Below are 22152 nucleotides of genomic sequence, written 5' to 3' on the forward strand. Positions count from 1 at the left end.
TGAATATTAAGAAAATAGTTGTCTTAAAGCACCTAGAAGCCCTTTTCTGATATTTCTAAATAAATAAATATCTTATTTATATATATAAATTAATAGATTTTCTTAAAATTATAAATTTGAAATAACAAGATTATAAATTAAACATATATTTGAATTTTTAAAATTTCTAATAATAGAGACAAATTATAATTAATGAGTACCAATTTTGGGCGTTATAGGGGTGTTAATCATTCCCTAAACGTAATCGACCACAAATTCTTTCTTTATTAAATTTTTTTGGTTATACACAGATCAGTTAATCTTTTAAATTATGTTTTCTTAAAAACTATTTTAAAATATTGTTTTTAGGTATTTGACCTACCTAATTCAAAAAGGTCAATGACGACTCCCAAAACATTTTTAAATCAAAATCATTTTATCCACATTATTTTTCCTGCCAAGTAAAATTTCGTGCCCGGACAAAAAACCGGTTACGACATTAAGCAAAGCAAATGTATCTTCCCATTCATCCAAGAAGTCCCAATACATATAATCAATTTGCATGTGAGTTTTTAAATGCCTTTATTTTATGTAAGTAGATGTGGCATTTAACAACTTCCATTCACATATTGTGTTTTGCTATTCATATTTTATTTGTTTCTTATACAAGCTTTATTTTTTATTTTTGCAGTGAGGATGAGATTGAGGACATCCAGAAGGTATTACCTTGTTATCTTGTGAGCTAGTATCCATAGTAATCAATGAGAACGTTACTAAGTCTTCCATATGTGTGTGTGTGTTTGGTTCCAGGAAATCTCTGTTTTATCACAATGCCACTGTCCATACATCACCGAATATTATGGCTCCTATCTTCACCAAACCAAGATATGGATAATAATGGAATACATGGCTGGTGGTTCAATTGCTGACCTAGTAAGTTACTTCTATTACTTGCTTTACACATTTGGCACATGATATTTGATTGAATAATAAAGAAGCTTTGCTCCTAAATTTTCATGAACTCTCTCGGCGCTTATTTCTTGTTGAAAGCTTATGGTGATTCTGTTACATGCAACTGAAAGCTAATTTGCTTCTATTACTAACTGAGATTCTTTTGGAGTTTATTTCTTATTGAAAGCTTATGGTGATTCTTTATGTGCAGCTCCAGTCAGGCCCCCCATTAGATGAAATGTCTATTGCATGTATTTCAAGGGATTTACTGCATGCAATTGAATATTTACATAATGAAGGAAAGATTCATAGAGATATCAAAGGTTTTCCTTTTTATTCTTTCTTTACCTCCCCTTATAATTATAAATATAGTTTTTGTAAAGATAAGATGAACATTTGGTTTTAGAGACTTGTATAGGCATATTTTTTTCTTTAAGTTATTTGTCTCATTTATTTTCACCCTTCCTTTAATTTATTTAACTAGTTAATTAATTAGGTTATTTATACTGTTAACTGACAACATTTTTGCTATCTCTGTTGTCAGCGGCAAACATTTTATTGTCTGAGAAAGGTGATGTTAAGGTACTTCTCTTTAATGGGCTCACATTTAGCATGAATTCTTTGTATTGAGTGGTTATGGGTGTATGTATAAAATGGGTGAACTTATGCATTTTGCTGCTGGAAGTTAATTTATGGCCTTGCAACAGGTTGCAGACTTTGGTGTTTCAGCGCAATTAACAAGGACGATATCACAGAGAAAGGTACAGTATTTTCTTTAAGATATATCATTTTTCCAATAAGCCTTAATGCCCTTTTCTGGGTTTTCTGCTTCACTTTTAGAAGAAAATTCTATGCCTTATGTGACTTTGTGACCTCTCTCTTTCTCTCCCTCGCGGCATTTCCCTGTCTATGCTCTTTAGAAGCTAAATTATAACAACCTCTTTGGGTAAGTTTTAATTTAACCTAAGCTTTTGTTTCTCTCTTTCTATTCTAAATCAAAGGCTAAATTTGATTTAACATCTAGATTTTGAAAATAAACTTTCAGTAAGGTTTTGTACTGGAATTTAATTTCTTGAAAACTATTCAATGCTTTTTATTCCATGAATTAATAAAAATTGAAAAATGGTTACTAATAATATCAGAGTTAAGGTTTTACATTGTCAAGGGGAAAACGTTATAATATTTGTATGTTATGAAACTGAAAGTTGGACATGCAATTGGAAATGGTGGGGGTTCAATTTAGTCGTGAATACAAGTGATTCTGGATTACAACCTCATGCTCCCTCAGCTCCTCGAATGAATATAGTTAAGGAACTGAAAGGTTTAGGAGCACCTGAGTTTAAGGGTGAAGTTGAGGAAGATACTGTTGCCGCGGATCTTTGGTTGAACGATGTTAAGATAATGTTGGATGGACTCCACTATTCTGACGTGGAGAAATTAGATGGAATAGTTTCGCTGTTGCGTGATTAAGCTAGAATATGGTGGACAAATGTCACCATGAGATTGAGAAGTGATCAAGTGGCATGGTTATTCTTCTTGGAAGAATTCAAGCGTAAGTATATTGGTGACCAATTTATTAGACAAATGAAGCAAGAATTTCTTAATTTGAAGCTAGGGGATTATACAGTGTACGAATATGAATGTGAGTTTTACAAGTTAAGTCGTTTTGCTACTAAGCTTATTCCAACTGAAAAGGATGTATGTGATTGGTTTGTAGAGGGTTTACGCCCTAAGCTAAAAGAGTTGTTGTTAGCCTTGAATTTTTCTTCGTTTCAAGAGGTGGTCAATCAAGCTAAAGCTCTAGAGAGAGCTTAGAATGAGAGATTTAAAGAGAAAAAAAGTTCAGAAGTCTAAGAGAATTGGTACTTTGTTGAATTCATCGCTATAAAAGAAAAGTAGAGATTTGGATTCTTAAACTCAGGATATGTTTGAACCAGCTGCTTCTTCGGTTAAAAGATCAAATCTAAGTCAATCCAGGCAATGTTCACATTGTGGAAAGAATCATACATGAGTATGTCGAGTGATTTCAGGAGCCTATTTTAGATGTGGTGATGTTGGACATTTTATTCGAGACTGTCCATTCATGACTGATGGGATTATGCAAAGAGAGAAATCTGTTACGGTATCTCAGAGAAATAGAGGTAGAGGTCGTGGAAGAAATCAGTATGAGTCATCCATTCAACAGGATATGCATCCAACTGTCGAGTTTATAATTTAGGGGCCTATGAATATTTTGAGGATTCAGAGATTATTGCTGGTAAATTTCAATAATGTGGTAAAGTAATTTTGATTTTAATAGATTTGGGATTAATACAGTTATATGCTAGTACAATTAGAAGGAGAATTGAAAGATTTGATTTGAAGCGATAGGTGATGAACTATTAGAGATTAATAAATAGGGCATGGTTTTCAAGTGAATAAGTTGTGTTGAATTTGTATGTAGTATGAGTAGAAATTTAAGACCATATTTTTTTGTGCAAGTAATAGCAATCATCGAGGTTATATGTATTGAGTTTCGAATGAGGATTGTATATGAGTATAAGGTTAATAGTAAGGGTAAACCAAGATTTTTTGAGTATATAAAGGATTTCTCCATCTCGTTGTGAAGTGAAAAATTCAATGACGAATTTTCTTATAAGGGGGAGATTTGTAACATCCCAAAAACCGGGTTAGTGACTAAAATGAAAGTTTTTGAAAATTGGTTATCAATTTAGGAAAATTGATAAGTTCAAGGATTTAAATATGAATATTTGGTATGAGATTATATAGCATATATGGAAAGATTGAAGGGTAATTTGGATATTTATCTCTTTATTAAGAGATAAGCATTTGGGGGAGATATTTATCTGGAAGCTTATCTACCTTGTCTTTTTCTTCTTCTTCTTCCTATTGGTCTCCTTTAAAAAGGTAAGTTGAATTCAACTGTTGATTTCTTGAATTTCTAAGTTGGTTTTGAGTCTTTGGGTGTTCTATAAGATTAAATAAAACTTATATAAGCTTAAAAAATCAAGAATAGAGAATTAGAAAGAAAATTGTAATAAGAGTATAGAAATGAATTGTTTGTATGAAGAGGTTTTTGAAGTTCTATAGATAAATTTGACTTGTCATTAGAAGCATTAAGAAGTTTAAAGCATTAGAAATATTAAGAAGTTTAAAGCATTAGAAATATTAAGAAGTTTAAAGCATTAGAAATGAAATTAGAACACATGAAAAGTTTAGTAAAATTCTTAAATTCAAGAGTTTTAGTGTGTTATTGATGATGATGAGGTGTTATAGTGATATATGATGGTTTGAGTATGTATAGTTGAGTTTAAAAGCATGAAGAGAACTAAATAAGTAGAGTTTGGGGTTAAGTATTGTAATTTTTAGGTTTTAGAAACCATATTCTGGGTAGTAGTATCGGTACTGGTTGAGTTAGTACCAATTCTACAAGGCAATTTATGATAAATTTATGCAAGAGGTATCGATACTGCATGAACATTATCAATACCATAAGGAAGTAGAGTAAGAAATCTTCATGAAGTATCGGTATTAAAGTGATAGTATCGATACTTCTAGTATCGATACCAGTGTGGAACGTATCGATACCATGAAACATCGAATCTAATATTGGTATCGATACCGGAGGGGATATCGGTACCACAGCATAGAAGTATCGTTACTATGCTGATAGTACCGATACTACTTAAGTTAGAAAGTGGAAATTAGTGTTTTATTTAGTTTTCTTTGATATGAATTTTGTCAAGTAATTCAAATCTCGATATTCATTTGATTATATTCGTATAGATATCGATCGAAAGCAAAGTTCGGATAGGTCGTCAGAGTAAGAATTTTGAAAGAAAATAAGAGATTGGTATTGGCAAGTAAACCAATGTGAGTACATGATATTAAGCGTAAGTTATAATATTGAATTAAGACTTGCGATAAGTCTAATTCTGATAATAGATTATATTAGTATAAGGATACAAGTATGTAGAGCATATGAATGAAAGTGTATGTATCATAAGTTATTGCATAAGTTGCATGATATACTATGTATGTTAAATGAGTTATGTGAATGCATGTTGATATGATAACTTATGTTAAATGATATAAGTGAATTATGTGATTATGTGAGAAAGGATATTAACTATATGAGAACATGTATATAATTATGAGCTATGTGATAAGACGTTATGTGATTAAATGATCAAGAGATATAAGCTATGTGATATGTGACATGTGAATCATATGGAAATGATCTACGTGTAAGTGAACTGTGTGAATATGTGAATGTGTGAATATGTGAATGTGTGATAAATATAAATAATAGTGCCCATGTTATGTGTTATGAGAGCTAGGGGTATAGTTGGCATGCCAAGAGTCGAGGGTTCTACGTGGTCCTTCGGGACATATATGTAATCCCTTGGAACATATATGCGGTACTTCACTCTTATTTGGTCCATTGGAATATGTATATGGTTCTTAAGGAGTGGTTCTTTGGGATATATGTGATATGTGGTCATTTGAAACATAGTGGTCCTTCAAGATATGCTGGTCCTTCGGGACAAATCCTACGTGCCCCTAGTGGGAATTATACGAGCTGTGGTGACAGCATATGTGCACAACCTCTATGTACTCACATACCTTAAGTTCTAAAAAGTATACATGGGCTAATAAAGAAAAATTAAAATAAGTGCATTGTGTATGAGATATATGCCTTGAAATGTGAAAAGTATTACTAGAGTTATGTGATATGATATACATTGTTAGTTTTAAGAGTATATGATTATATGAATGAATGATAAGAATGTTAATAATGATATGTGTGCATATAAGTTTGTGATGTTTGAAATATACATGCAATTGTTGAGTATTTATAGTTTAGATTAATGGTTACATAACTCACTAAGTCTATGACTTAGCGTGTAAGTGTTTTACACGTAGGTGCTGATAAGCAAGAGGATTAAGCTTAGGACCAGCAGAACAACATATCTCCACTTAAAGATCAGATCAGAACTATTTTGTAAAGTATGTCTTTTTATGTAATAGACATGTTGGCATGTAAACAAAGTCGTTAATTATGTATGCTCTGATCGAGTTTGGTAATGTTTTGAACATACTATTGTAAAAGGTTAACCTTATATTAATGAAAGTTTAAATTTTCTATGGTATTTTATAAAAGTACATGTTTTGAATAGTTAATTTGACACCTTGAATTCGTATTCGGGTTGGGTACGGGTTTAGGTGTTACATTTAATGGTATCAGAGCTAAGGTTTAGCCGATTCTAGACTTAAACCAAAGTCAAAAGGTATTTTAAAAAGTATACATACCAACAAAAAGTGAAAGTTACAAATTTTGAATCTTTTGAACTGTTTTGAGATGTTTAATTTTCTCATGTGATGCAGATGGCAAAGCTAGATGGAGATCTCAAACCAACCTATTGGAAAATGTGAGATTTAATCACATATCTATGTTTCCTTTCATGCATTTGTTATGGTTTTAATGTACATAATTATAAGAAGTTTGTGTATTTATTATCCGTTCTTACAATTATGTTTACATTGATGTATACTTACGCTTTTTTTCTTTCCATTTCATGAATATTCATCATTTATTATAATTACTTAATAGGACTTGAATGAGTGTCGACATGTATACAATCAATTTGTTTAAAAATTTTTATTAGAAATTTTAAATTAGTATATTATATTATAAGTTGACAATACTCGTGTACGTATGTTGGATATGGATATATTTAACTTGTTAATTTTTGAACTTTTTCAAGTGATTTGAGAGGTCATGTTTATATATCAAACACAAATATTTTATAAAAAAAATGAAAACGGAGACAATGTTAATGTATTATATTTTTTCTTATAAATTTTAGGATAAACTGTGTTAAGTATCCTAACTATAACATTTGTTCTGTTTTGATCACCACAATTATTTTTAAAAAAAAGTACTAAACGTTTGATTTTGACATCATTTTGGACACTTAAGGTTTGATTTTGACATCATTTTGGTTACTTGTTAAAAAATCAACTATAATGTCAATAAGTCACCATAAGATAAAGTTACATTATCATTGAAAAACAATTAAAAAAGGGCATTACAAATCTTTAAAATTTTTAACAATGGATGATCATAATGGAACCAAAACATAACGTCAAATATAATTTTAATTAAAACAGAACAAAAGTGATGATTAGGGTAATAATCGTGTAGTTTACCCTCAATATTATAATTGAATTCGGCTGAAAATCAGGAGCTTCAATTCAATCAAATTCCAAGTTCCATTTGAAGATATGGCTGCCATTGTAGCAATACTTTCACTGTCAGCAATGTTGACTCCCAGCACAAAAGATGAGTGTGCCAGTACAAAACTAAAGAGTATTTCTATCAGTCGTACTAACATTATGTCAAAATCCCAGACACATGTATATTAAACTTATCGTGCATGTCGATTACACGTGCATGAGTGTTGAATACAAGTATATGTCAACAGGAGTATGTTCGATGTTTTTCAAGTTTTTCCATTCGGAGAATCGTTGAAAAGTCCTAAACATATATCCAAGTAGGATATGAGTATCAAATATGTATACTTTAAGACAAATGAAGAGTCGGATCAAAACATTCAATCATGGAAAGTTGTAAACAGAGTAGCAGGGTAGCACAAAAGGGTTAAACCTAACTTTTGGAGCTCAATGACTGGAGCTTGTTTTTAAGCAAGACATAACAAATCATTACAAAAAATTTCTAATTCAGAACTAACAGAGGTTCCACCCTAACATTGCAGCCAAAATTAAACTTAGGAATCGAATTATACTCGCCTCTTGGATTTTTAATTGAGTTCTGCATGGAGCAAAGTTTAGGACATTGAATGCCATGCACCGTTTTACATCGAACTCTGAATGAATTAGCCAACTTTCGAGCAGTAAGTATGAGAATGAGCTTTGATGAGAAACATACAAAAAGACTCAACAGCATATGATTGACGGATTGTAAAACAAGATCTTTTACCCAATGTTTATTGTGTAATAATGCACATTTCTTTTTTTTTCCCCCTTTTTTTTTCATTTTTATATGCTGAGCATAGATCAACTACTAAAAAATCGTCCAGCGGATAATAAGCCATTATACTATAAAGAGGATTTTTGTATCTCACTGAAAAGAAGTTGATCCCTTTCTGCAAAAGAAAACCGCAAAATGGTGTTGGCCATATTGTTAGCGTTGCTGTAATCTCCTATTTCCATCTACCTCGAGAAGGTTGCTTTGTCGGAGTCAGCTTCCGGAATGTGGCATGTAAGATCATAACTACAAAGCGAATACAATTATAAGTTCAAACAAATTAAAAAAGCATCAATAAAAGGTTTTTCTTTTCAAAATGCAATGTTTACCTATATAACTGACACCAAGGGTACAACACAAAGCCATTTGAACATTCAACCATAGCAAAATAACTGCAGTAGCTGCAAAAGATGAAAAAAAAGTTGAACAATATATATAAAAGGAAATAGCTTATATCTGCTAGCGTTTGCCTTCGCTTTCACCTTCCTATATGGTACCTACAAGCTTTAATGGATAGCTTTATTACCTAACAAGAAAATGTTCATACAAACCATAATCTAGGAAAATTTTATATTTTGCAGTTTGCTTGAGGCAAGGGTCGTCTTTTGCAGATAAAAATATGAATAATCATAGAGTAAGCTTGACATGTAAATTCCAAACATTGACAATCCTTCATAAGATTTCACTAAAATTTTCCACTACCGAAGAAGATTTTACAGTGCTGAAATTCGAGAACTCACTGCATTGAACAATGCGAACCAAGATCAATTGAGTGACAGGAAACCTAACCAAACCCCATTTATCACTGAAGAACCTGAATGAATCCCAAAGTGCCAAACTTGATATCAACCCAACAAGTGCAAGTGGCAGCTGATACCTATGAAACATTAACAGAAAACAAATGATTAACCAAGCTGTCTGTATTTAATTCTTAACTTTTCTTTTTCTTTTTCTATTTTCCCCACAATTTTATCAGGAAACAAACAAGAAAACCCAATTTACCTATCCTTGGAAAGAATCAAAACAATCCTCAAAATTAACAACAAAAAATAAAAAAATAAATGCAATGAAAGAAGAGAGGTTTTAGCTTACAGAGAACAAGCGAAGAAGAGAATAAAAAGCGAGGCATAATTCCTAGCATAACGCTTATAACATTCTCTTGAACCCTGAGCCTCGCTTGAGAAACCGAAGCTGGATACGAATAGGACCCAAAATCCGCGAAGAACTCTTTAGTCCACGAAGGAATTTCGCCGGAGAAATCGTTGGTGGTGAGATTGGCGAATGGGTTAAACGTTAACAGGGAGAGCAGCGTCCATACATGAGAGAGGAAAGAGACCAAATATCCGAAAAGGAAGTTGCTTACTGGGATGCTTATTGTAGAGTCGCTGATTGTGGGAGTGGCGGAGGTGGAGGCGGCGGCGGCGGTGGTCGTCGATGACATCTAGGTAACCGGAGTCACGGAGCCACAATTCGAAGGTAGGGTCAGGAACGCTGAGAGATAACGGGTTAGAGGAGAACGTTTTCTTTTTTCTCTATTTTTCTTTTAAGATAAAGTATATAAATATTCCCTAAACTTTTAGATCACTTGCATTTTGGTCATCTAATTTTTTAAAATTACAATACAATCATCGAACTTTTAGTTCATTTTTATTTTTGTTCCTATCGTTACATCCGTTAGATTTTCGTTGGCATGGCAGGTAACGCCCGTTAACCCACCCATCCCCCTCCTCCTCTTCCTCCTTCTGTTTTCTCATTTGAAAACCCTAACCTCTAAAAAATCCAAAAATACAAAAATCATAACCCCATTGAAAATCGTAACATCTACAAAATCAAAACAAGAATAACAAGGAAAACCCTTGTTCATTATCGACCCTTGTGAATGAGCCAAACCCTCTGTTAGGTTCGAATAGGGGAAAAATAGATTTGATGAGCTCTAAACTTGAGTGTTCATGAATGGTGCAGAGGGTGACAGGAAGTATCAGAGTGTGTAGGGTAATGATATTTTTCGTCCAAGTACGCTACTTTATTTGTCAAAGCAACGAATTTTTCCAGCTAGGGACTGGCCTTCTGGTCAATGAGGGGTGTCACGGGTGCGAGGCAGTGCATTTTCAGTTCCATCATCATGCCCCATATGCTATGAGGATTTAGCTTTAACAGACTCAAGTTTTTTGCCTTGTTGATGTGGGTTTCAGTTCTGTATTTTCTGTCACAAGAGGATTATAGAGGAGGATGGACGTTGTCCTGGTTGCAGGAAGCCGTATGAGCATGATCATGTGGAGGTAGAAGCTAGCATTAAAGTAAGCAGTCTGAAATTTAGAATCGATCCAGCGCAGCTATCAACTTCAGTATTGGGAGTTTCATTCGGCTTTGCTTGCAGAGTACGGTATAATATATAATTAAGGGGCATGTAGCTCACATTTGACTTATTTTATTCTAAGTCTGGAACTTGTATGTATTTATAAATTGTTTTGTGATTTTACATGTTTTAATACAATAAATTAATTTTTCCTGATTTTTTACTGTGGGTTGCTCAAGTGGCCCTAATGTAACACCTCGGATCGGATCGAGTCACCTGCATCGATTTGAGGGTGTTACATGAATAGATAAGTTGGTATATAAATTTAATAAATAAAGAGATATGAGATGTAAATCTATTGTATGAATATCAACATGTTGAAGAAAATGTTGATTTGCAATAATTGGATGATATCAAGCAATACCATGACTTGGCACTAAACTTGCTAACTACCCACCATGCCTAACCCCCGAATCCTCAAGCATTTCCAACATTTCCATGGAAAAACTTTCACAACATCTAAGTGTTGTCAATGATTTCTGGATCTGTTCAAAACGATTTTTCGGGTTATTTTATTTTGTAGAGGTTATGATTTTTAGTGGGGTAATGATTTTTGGGTTTTTGAATTTTTGGAGGTTAGGGTTTTCAAAGGTGGTAGTAGTAGAAGGAGAAGAATGAGGGGGTGGGTTAACGGGCATTACCTGCCACATCATTGAAAATCTAACGAAGGTAACGACATGGATAGAAATGAAAACGAAGTAAAAGTTCGATGACTATATTGCGAGTTTTAAAATTTGGGTGATCAAAATACAAGCGTCCTAAAATTTTGGGGAGTTTGTTGAAAACATTTTGATGTTTCGATATAACAAATAAAATGTAAATGAATTTTAAGATTTTATATTCAACTTCAAAAATAATATTCGATCCAATTAATCAAATATCATATATTACTCCAAGTTTTCAAATGTCAATTTTACTCCTTACTTAAGTGAAAAATTGTGTTTCAATCTTAAAACATTTTTGAAATAATTTTTACAAAGTATTTCGAAATAAAATCGAGCCAAAAATGAGTTTTAAATAGGGAGGCATCGATAACTCTCATACATCGAATGCAATAAGTGTACGGATACCCTATAGGGTACCAATACCCCTATTCAAAGAGGTACCGATACCTAGCTCAAAGGTATCGATACCCCTTATGTTAATTTTGACTCCAAGAAAAACAGAATACCCAAAGGGTACCAATACCTCTGAGAGGTACCAATACCCCTAGTCTAATAACGGTCGAAATATTTATATTTTACACATGAGGTACCGATACCCCTTGAAGGTGTACCGATACCCCTACGCTCCCAACAACTTTTTGAAGTAGAATTCACACCAAAACGACTCTATTGGCTTCACCAATGATCCTCAATGTTCAAAATTGATCCAAGGTGTATTTAAACAAGTTCTGAAGCCTATGATCAACAAGAATTGAGAAAGAATCAAGAGATAAAGCATCAAACCTCAAGTTTGCGAAATTCAAGCTAATTTTAATTCAATTTTCATTTTTCTTTGAATAACACATTTTGTGCTCAATTGTATTCATTCTTGAGTATTCTTTTCTTATTCTAGAATTGTGCAAACAATCTACTTAGTGAGGTTTTTCTGTAAAGTTTGCGAATTTGTAATTTTCTCTTTGGGATAGAATATTCTCAAGAATTTGGGGTATAATTCTTGAGGGAGTTGTAAGGTTACTCTTTGTCCTCAAAAGAAAGACAAATTAGTGAATTTGTGGAAAATCTTTACTGTGGATAGCTAAGGTAGTGGACGTAGACTTTGGTTGAGAAAGTTGAACCACTCTAAATCGTTGTGCAAATATTTTCAATTTTCTATCAAAGCTTCCACCGACTTTTTAATTTCCAATTCACCCCCTCTTGGTCGATTCATCTGATTGATTAACTCAACAATTGGTATCAAAGCTACACTCATTTGAAGGTTTTACCACCTCTTGAGTAGATCCGGCAAGAGTTCGATCGATATTCAAATCATCAATGGCCTCCACATCAAACTTCGACTTCGTTCTTGATTCTCAGCCTGTCAACAAGTCTCCTTTCTTCAATGGAGCTAACTATGCTTATTGGAAAAATAGGATGAGAAACTTCATTCAAGCTAGTGACATGAGAGCATGGAAAATCATGATGAATTGATACTTTGAACCATCCACACATCCAAATTTGTGGAGTGTAGAAGAGATGAGATTATTCCACCTCAACTCAAAGGCTATCAATAATCTTTTCTGTGCACTTGGACCAGATGAATACATGAGAGTATCATCTTGTACAACCGCCAAGGAGATATGGGACAAACTACAAGTCACTCATGAAAGAACCAACGAGGTAAAAGAATCTAAAATTAGTCTTCTTACTCATAGCTTTGAAAATTTTAGGATGAAACCGAATGAAGACATCAAAGCTATGACGGATAGATTTTCTGTGATTTTCAATGGCCTCAAGGCATATGGAGAAATTATTCCAAACGAAAAGCTTGTGAGGAAGATAATTTATTCTCTTCCAAAAGCTTGGCAATTGAAGAAGACGACGATTATCGAAGCTAAAGACCTAAAGTCTTTAACTCTCGATGAGCTCATTGGTTCTCTCCTCACGCATGAAATGATGATTCAAGATGAGGTAGACCTCGAGAACAAGGACGAGATAAAGAAATAGACAGATAAAAAGAAGAATTTTGGAGTTTCTCTCAAATCCACAAAAGATGAGAGTGATTCTGATGATGATGAAGAAATGGCATTATTTGCCAAACAGTTCAGAAAATTAATGAAGCCCAACAGAGGAAGAAAATTCAAACGAAATTAAGGCTTCAAAAATGAACCAAAGGAGAATGACTCTATCATTTGCTATGAATATAAAAAGCTCGGGCATGTTAAATACGATTGCCCATAATTAAAGAAGCGTCAATCAAAGAAAAAGCACAAGGCACACGTGGCTACTTGGAGTGGTGATGAATCATCAAATGAAGAGGAACAAGAAGTAGTAAACATGTGCTTGATGGCCTTTGGGGAAGATTCTCAGGTAACCTCTAACTCATTTGATTTAGAAGATTATTCTTATGATGAGTTATTAGAGGAATACAATGGGTTGGCTTCAGATTATGAAAAATTATTTTCGAAATACAAGAAAAATATTTCAAAACTGAAAAACGAAAATTTAGTGTTTTACAAAGACTAATTCAAGGTGATTTAGTAAGAGGGTTGCCAAGGCTAAAATTTGATACAAATAAAATCGATGATTCATGCTCAAAAGAAAAACAAAAGAAAGTTTCTTTTAAATCCATTAATGATGTATCAACTAGTAGAGTATTACAATTGATCCATATAGATCTTTTTGGGCCAATTAGGACTATTAGTTTGGGTGGAAAACAATATGGTTTTGTAATAGTAGTTGAATATTCTACATATACTTGGGTTCTATTTTTAATTACTAATGATGAAGCATTAGAAAATTTCATCACGTTTTCAAAAGTAATCCAAAATGAAAAAGGTTACTCCATTTCAAGTGTTAGGAGTGATCATGGTACGGAATTTGAAAATCTTGGATTTACTAATTTTTGTAATTCTAATAGAATTAACCATAATTTTTCAGTACCTAGAACCCCTCAACAAAATGGAGTTGTTAAGAGGAAAAATCGAACTTTAGAAGAAATGGCTAGAACTATGCTTTGTGAAAACAATTTGTCAAAATATTTTTGGGTGGAAGCCACAAATACCGCTTATTATGTTATAAATCGAGTAATGATTAGGCCTATTTTAAAGAAAACTCCATATGAAATTTTCAAAAATTAAAAAGCCTAACATTAGCTATTTTCATCCTTTAAGTTTCGTTTTAAAAAAGATCTTTAGTGGTAGAAGAGTCTATCCATGTTTTTTTCGATGATAATACCCTTACGAGGAAGGATTCTTGTGTTGATGATGATGTAAGTATTGTAAAAGCACATGACGTTGGATATGACGTTGGAGAACCATCATCAAAGGAAGAAGTGAATGATGAGGAAACTCAAGATGCCTTCAATAATCTAACCATTGAAGAAAGGGAAATCACTTACCCAAGAGAATTCAACTATGTCAAGGATGGTGAGATTTTAGGTGATCCATCCAAAGGGGTAACTACTCGATCTTCTCTTAGAAACGTATGTAATTATGTTGCATTTATCTCATGTATATAGCCTAAGAATATCCAAGAAGCATTAAATGATAAAAATTGGATTATGGCTATGCAAGAAGAGTTAAATCAATTTAAGAGAAGTAAAGTATGAACATTAGTTGAAAGGCCTAGTAATAAATCTACTATATGTACTAAATGGGTGTTTAGGAACAAATTAGATGAAATTGGTAATATAGTGAGAAACAAGGCTAGACTTGTTGCTCAAGGCTATACTCAAGAAGATGGAATTGATTATGATGGAACATATGCTCCTGTACCTAGGATGGAAGCAATTATAATGTTATTATCATTTGCATGTTTCAATGAATTCAAATTATATCAAATGGATGTTAAAAGTGCATTTTTAATGGTTTTATAAAAAAGAGTGTATGTGGAACAACCTCATGGTTTTGAAGATTCAAAATTTCCAAATCATGTTTTTAAGTTGACAAAAGCTTTATATGGTTTAAAACAAGCTCCTAGAGCTTGGTATGAAAGATTGTCAAACTTTTTAATTGAAAATGGTTTTTCAAAAGGGAAGGTTGACACTACATTGTTTTTAAAGCGAAAAGGTAAAGATTTATTAGTAGTTCAAATTTATGTTGATGATATAATATTTGGTTCTACTAATGATGCTCTTTGCCAAGAATTTTCAAAGGTAATGCAGAGTGAATTCGAGATGAGCATGATGGGGGAGCTTTCATATTTCTTGGGGCTCCAATCAAGTAAAGAAAAGATGACATCTTCATCAATCAAGCAAAGTACGTCAAGGATATGCTCAAGAGTTTGGATTGGAAATGTCAACCCCAACCTCCATGACACACTACAAAGCTTGACAAAGATGAAGATGTTAAACTTTATAGGTCTATGATTGGCTCTTTGCTTTATCTAGCTGCAAGTAGACCGGACATTATGTTTAGTGTTTGCTTATGTGCTAGATTTCAATCATGCCCTAAGGAATCACATCTAAAAGCCATTAAGAGAATCTTTAGATACCTTAAGGACACTCATAGTTTAGGACTTTGGTATCCTAGAGATTCTAGCTTTAGCTTGCATGCCTTCTCTAATGCGGATTATGGAGGATGCAAAATAGATAGGAAAAGCACCTCCGGTACTTGTCAATTCCTTGGAAATATGCTGATTTTTTGGTTTTCAAATAAACAAAATAGTGTTGCATTATCTATCACTGAAGTAGAATACATTTTAGTCAGTAGTTGTTACGCACAAGTTTTATGGATAAAACAACAACTTTTAGACTATAGAATTAAAGTTGGTAACATACATATCAAGTGTGACAATACTAGTGCTATTTGTCTCACTAAAAATTCCATCCAACACTCTAGAACTAAGCCCATTGAAATTAGACATCATTTCATTAGAGATCATGTCACAAAAGGAGATGTAGTTCTAGAATTTATTGACACTTTGCATCAAATAGCTGATATTTTTACAAAACCTTTAGACAAGAAAGATTTTGGACTTAAAGAATAAGTTTAACCGACCTACCTTGACTTAGTGTTTAAAATGATTTAGCACTTTTAATTAAAATGAAAAATGCTATAAAAATGACATTTTTTTTGCTTCTATGCTAATTAGGGGAGTTATGATCTTTAGTGAAAATTATAATATGTTCAAATAAAATTTAAGGGTAAACTTGATTGATTGAACATAGTTAATTTTCATAATATGAGTTTCCAATACCACTAGAGATGATTAATTTTGCATGCTGAGTGATTAAAAGCATATTTTTGACACTTTTGTGCACCAGGTATCGATACCCCTTAAACAGGTATCGATACCCCCTTGCTAGGTATCGATACTGCTTCAATGTGTATCGATACCCTCTTTATATGTGTATCGATAACCCTAGATGGGTACCGATACTCTCTGTCAGGTTTAGGCTTTAAAATCCCTAAAAATCATATTTTTGCCAAAATCCCTAAACTAAAACACCATTGTCGTTCCTTCATCTCTCAACCCCTATCACAAAATTATTCATTTTCAATGGGAAATCACTTGTTTTTCATCTTCTAAACCTGCTACAATCATCAAAATCGTGCAAACAACATCACATTCCACTCAAATCCGAATTTCAAGGCAATTTTTCTAAAACCACTATTTTATTGATTTTTGAAAATATGACTAGTTTTAGTTAGTTCTAGTTCGAAATAATGATTGGGCATTTGATAGATTATAATGTAGAATTAGAATTTACAACTAATTTCATCAAAAACACACAAAATTTTTTCTAAAAATGTTTTATTTTTAATGGTTGTTTTTGATTTGATTATGTTGTTTTTAATGAAAACTATACTTATAATGATTTTTCAAACCTAGGTTTCAAATAGTTTTTCAAAATTGCCCATTAGTATTAGTTTTAGAGAATCTTGAATATTGAGGACTCATATTGAGTTTTGGGATTGATTGTGTTGCAAACATGTGTTTTCAAATTGTAGGTATCCTTACTCTTATTTTGATTTCGTAAATCACGTCAAAATGCCCTAGGTCATCTTCGAGTCGTTCAAACCGACCTCCAAATCCACTTTCTATTCCTCCACAAAATCCAAATCCAAATGAACCTGATATGACAATATGAAACTCGGTGTGCTTTCACATCGTACCATGGAGGGAATGGTGGTTGCATGGGAATCAAAGGATAGGGCCTTATGACATCTACCTTTAACAGCGAATCATAGATCTCTGTATAGGGTACTGGTAATGGTGCAAAAGAAGGCCTCTCATTTTCCCTACGAGATCCTCTGGATTCCGTTCGATTAGTGTTTGTTTCCTCATTCTTAACCCTTGGATGGGTTATCGTAACACTTTTCGAGGTATCCTTGTTATAAGTGTTCGCATTGTTAACTTCATTTTGTTTTTTTCGGTATATGGGTCTTTTGGAACTAGACCCCTCACTTGATTCAATTTTGCCACTTTTCATGACATTTTCAATGAGTTATCCAGAAATGACCAGATCTGCAAAATTTCTGGTTACGTTCCCCATTAGATGGCTTAAATAAGGAGCCTTTAAAGTATGGACGAACATAACTGTGGCTTGTTTTTCTGATAGAGGGGGCTGAACTTGGGCCTCTGTGTCACGCCATCTCTGGGCGTACTGTCTGAATGTTTTATTGTTCTTTTTCTCCAGATTTTGAAGGGTCCATCCATCCATCTATCAAGGACCATATCTGTCACGTGATGGTACTGTTCTAGGAAGGCTTTTTCCATATCCTTCCAGGATCTAATGTTGGCTTTGGTAAATTGAGTATACCATTTTAAGGTTGGTCCTGTCAAGCTATCTTGAAAGCAATGAATTAACAATTTCTCGTCTTTCACATGACCTGCCATTATGCGGCAAAACATGGTAATATGGGACGAAGGGCATGTAGTACCATTATATCTATCAAATTCCGGAATTTTAAACTTGATGGGGAGGATTAGGTCCAGGACCAAACTCAACTCGCTGGCGTCAAACCCATAGAACGATTCAGTTACTTCCACTAATTTTATTCTTTCCTCTAAGCTCTTGATATGTCTAGTGAATTCTTCATTGGCTTTTTCTTTCTCATTCAACTCATTCAAATCTGGAATCAGATGCTCATCATTAAATTCCCCTATCTTCACATATGAGATAAGCGGATTTTTGCTTGAAGAGGCGGGATCCACTTGTTGATTATCATTAGGTTTGGTCTCTTGAAGTGCCGATGTGCGAGCATGGATTTGTACATGTGTGATACCAGAATGATAAACCGGTTCCGGCGTGAAACCTAAAGGATACATAGGTTCCTGAGCATATCCTCTATTTTTTGCATCATACTGTCTTGTGAATTTGCAATGCTGGATTCAATCTTCTCTAACTTCATTCTCATTTTTGCTTGTTCTTTATTATGCTGTTCCTCGAGACGTTGTATTTTATCCTCCATTTTCTTAGTAGATTGTCTAGTACCGTTGTGATGTTGAATTTCTCGTTTGGCCAGAATAACTGCGATTGAAAATCCTTTTGATATTATTATTATTTTTTTTGAATTTTATTTAATGAATGTTTGTCTTAATGTAAAATAAAAATCATGAAGAAAATAATGCAATGAATAATGAATGTATGAATGTATGCAAAAGATATTGATCCCAAAAAGTTAACTATCATAGAACAACTTCCATCGGCATACAAAAGTTTCTTTATAATAGTTCATAACTACAGATACGACATAGCTTTCCTATTAAGCTATATGATTTCTTTCATCAACCATGACATCTTCTTTCCAAACTTAGAAACTGGATCAACGTGATGCTCAATAATTTTTTCTTCTGCAGCTAACTCCCCAACATATTTGGCGACTTCGCTCATTTGTACCATGGCCTCGAATACCATACTATTTCTTTCTTCATTTCTTTCTTCAAAGAAGTCAGTATATTTTTGCCATTGTTCATTAGTTCCCTCAAGAGTCTGCTCTAATTCAGTGATTCTGACTTGACAATTGTGCAGAGTTTTTTCAAGATCTCGGATTCATCTTCGTAGAGAAGCGTTCTCCTCATAACTCTCTTTAAGATCACTAGTTCCTAGATGAAACTTCTCTTGGAATAATGATTCTTCAAGTTGCAAGATGTAAGTATTAAACTCTGAGTTTTTGTTTCTAGACTGATCCAGATCCTCTTCAAGTTTTGTTTGTGCTTCTTGTGTTCTTTGACTGGTTTTCTGGATTTGCACATTTTTGTTTCTACATCGTTGCATCCAAGTACTGGCCACTTCTTGTTCTACTTCAAGTATGGTGTTGAAATTCTTCCTCTCCAACTCCCATTTTTCCTTTTCAATGTCGAATTCTTCAATCCTTTGGCCCTTGACTTCAAGTTCGACAATCAAATTGTTCATTTTAGATTCAAATCCCTTGAACATGGTGTTTTTCTCAACCTCAAACCCCTCAAGCATGATGTTCTTCATATTTTCTAATTCTTTAGCTCGATCTCTTTCTTTCTGTATTTCATTCATAATCTCGCGATTTTCAACTTTGTGCTTTATAATTCGCTCCCCAACCTCAAAATCTTCCATTTTCTGCTTTCCTTTCTCAAGGCTTTTGAGTAAACGATTATTCTTTCATTTCAAATCTTTAACTTGGCATTTCTAAATGTTCAATCCTTTGGTCATCTGTGCTGTTGCTTTGCTCGATCCTGATGCTCTCTGAGATTTGTGTAGCTCAAGGTAATTCTTCTTTAATGTTCTGAATTCACCATCAACTTTTTCTTTGTTTTCCCTTAGCATTGCACATTGTGCTGAATGAAAGTCAACGTCGACGCCCAACATAGCTTTATCTCATCTCATTTGCTCTAATTCTTTCGACCAACCTTCTCTTTCTTCTTCAAACTCAGCTCTTAGGATTTCTATCTCTGATGGAACTACTCGAATGCGATCCTCCATAGAGATATCCTCATTTTGGTCTGGTAGAGGAATATTTTAATTTTTCCTGACAGACTTTCATTCCTCATAATCATGAGTTAACATTACTTTTGCTGCTTTGGCTCAAATACAACAAGTTTTTTTCCAAGCTGTAACGACATCCATGACGTTTCTTTTGTAATTTTAGCTATGAAATGTGAACTCAGACAAATGCAATCCAACAGTAACGGGAACAAATTGACGACCCTTGTACTGCCTTATAACAAGAAGTGGTGCATATCCAATTCCTCCCCACAAACCGAGCAGCATCACCCAATTGTAATCACCACATTTGTAAAAGAATTCCCTTTGAAGTTTTCACGGGGCACGCCAAACGATATAACAATAGTGTACATCCAGAAAATTGTCCACCTCCTAGCCTTCTGCAAGCGCTTAATGATCGAAAAGTCTCTGCTAGAATTGCAGAAGCAAGATTGACCCTTTTTTGTAGCTGCTCGAACAAATCTACCACTGCAGCCTCATTGTATTCCAATGCTTTCGGGAAGATGACCATACCGTATATACCCAGAGCAAAGAGATCAAATCGTACTTATCATCTGGATGAATCTGAATAATTTCTTTGATGTTGGTCCAAGCAATGCCTTCACCCTCGCCCTTTTGTTTCGTGCGGGTTATTATCCATTCCTCTCGTACTCCTGTAATCTTTGCTAATTTAACTAGGAAAGGTTGAGTTTTAACTGACCTTGAATAAATTCGATTCTCCAAAGCCCCTTCTATATGTAGCAAAGTTGCGTACTCTTCAATAGTAGGAACCAAATCCTCCTTATTGAAAGTGAAGCAATTATAACCGGGATTCCAGAATTGAATTAGGGCTCGAAGTAAGTCATCATCAACTTCGACATATAGCAAATATGGGATATCCCTGAATGACTAGTAGAACTGCATCTTTCTATTTGAATCCCAACTCTCCCAAATGCCTCGTAAATCTTGCATATAATTTCTTTTTAGCGAAACTGGAGCATAACTTGCCAACTCGGGTACATAATCATCCTGCAGACTGTCTCCCCCTTGTCTCTGTAAGTCTTCAGCCCACTGTCTTACTTCTGAGTTTGGAACTATTTGATTTGAATACTTTTTATCCATAGATGAAGGTTTTCCAATGAGACGATTAACTTGAAGATCAATACCTTTTATCCTGTATGATGCTATGCAAACAACAAAAATAAAAGAACACACAAAAAGAAATGAATTAGTTCACATAATAAAGGAAAAAATAATTTAATAATAATGTCTACCTAAATATCTCTATTTAAACATGCTTTCTACATGCTTTAAATAATTTAAATTCACATGCAATTTATTCAGCAAGAAAATAAATAAATAAATTAAAAGGAAAAAGTTAGAATTCATTTCTCCTTTGTATACACCTATTTTGGGACAAAATTTTGGCATGACTTCAGATCGGAAGAGTTTCTAGGGTTTACTATATATGCAGAGTTTCAGTTTTAAGAGTAAAGGTACCTGGATTGTCCTTGTTAGTGCCTCCTTGGGCTGCTAACCCTCAATCCTAGTCCATCACAGACTAAAGTGGATCAAGTTCAATTCGAGGGGACACACTTCTCTATGCCTGACACGGAGAATAAATTCTCACGAAGACATAGAGCATATGAACCCCGAAAGCTACTTGCTAGGTCTGACACGGAGAATAAATTCTCACGAAGACGTCGCTTTCACTCCCACTTAAAAGGGACAAGCTTAATTATAAAGCTTATGTTATGCAATGTACGTGTTGTGTGTGAGGAGAAATGTTCAAACCTCTGACAAATAAATAAATAATGAAATTTAATACTTGAAAATAAAATAAAAATATTAAAAAATAATATACATATAAATATTATGAAAATAATAAGTATATAAAAATTTTGAAAAGAAAGAATTATAAATTAAATATATGAATTTTTAATTTCTAATTAATAGAGACAATTTATAATTGATTTTAAAAGCTTGACCGATCCCCAGCGGAGTCGCCAAGCTGTCGTAACCGATTTTTGCTCGGGCACGAAATTTTACTTGACGGGAAAAATAATGTGGATAAAATGATTTTGATTTAAAAATATTTTAGGAGTCACCATTGACCTTTTTGAATTAGGTAGGTCAAATACCTAAAAACAATCTTTTAAAATAGTTTTTAAGAAAACATAATTTAAAAGATAAACTGATCTGTGTATAACAAAAAAATTTTAATAAAGAAATGATTCGCGATCGATTACGTTTAGGGAAGGATTAACAC

The 22152-nt window shown here is 33.6% G+C and overlaps 1 long non-coding RNA gene and 1 pseudogene across 1 annotated transcript; one reads left to right on the top strand and one right to left on the bottom strand.

Annotated features, from left to right (window-relative positions):
* The first annotated feature begins 1182 nt into the window (after window positions 1–1182).
* On the top strand, window positions 1183–1691 carry LOC120144002. Its single transcript, XR_005518000.1, has 3 exons — window positions 1183–1253; window positions 1475–1512; window positions 1638–1691. It is a non-coding gene; the product is annotated as an uncharacterized LOC120144002 (long non-coding RNA).
* Window positions 1692–7865: 6174 nt separating this feature from the next.
* Window positions 7866–10559, bottom strand: LOC120143937 (annotated as a pseudogene).
* Between the last annotated feature and the right edge of the window lie 11593 nt (window positions 10560–22152).

This window comes from Hibiscus syriacus, unplaced genomic scaffold (genome assembly GCF_006381635.1).
Source record: "Hibiscus syriacus cultivar Baekdansim isolate YM2019G1 unplaced genomic scaffold, ASM638163v2 tig00110865_pilon, whole genome shotgun sequence".
NCBI lineage: Eukaryota > Viridiplantae > Streptophyta > Magnoliopsida > Malvales > Malvaceae > Hibiscus > Hibiscus syriacus.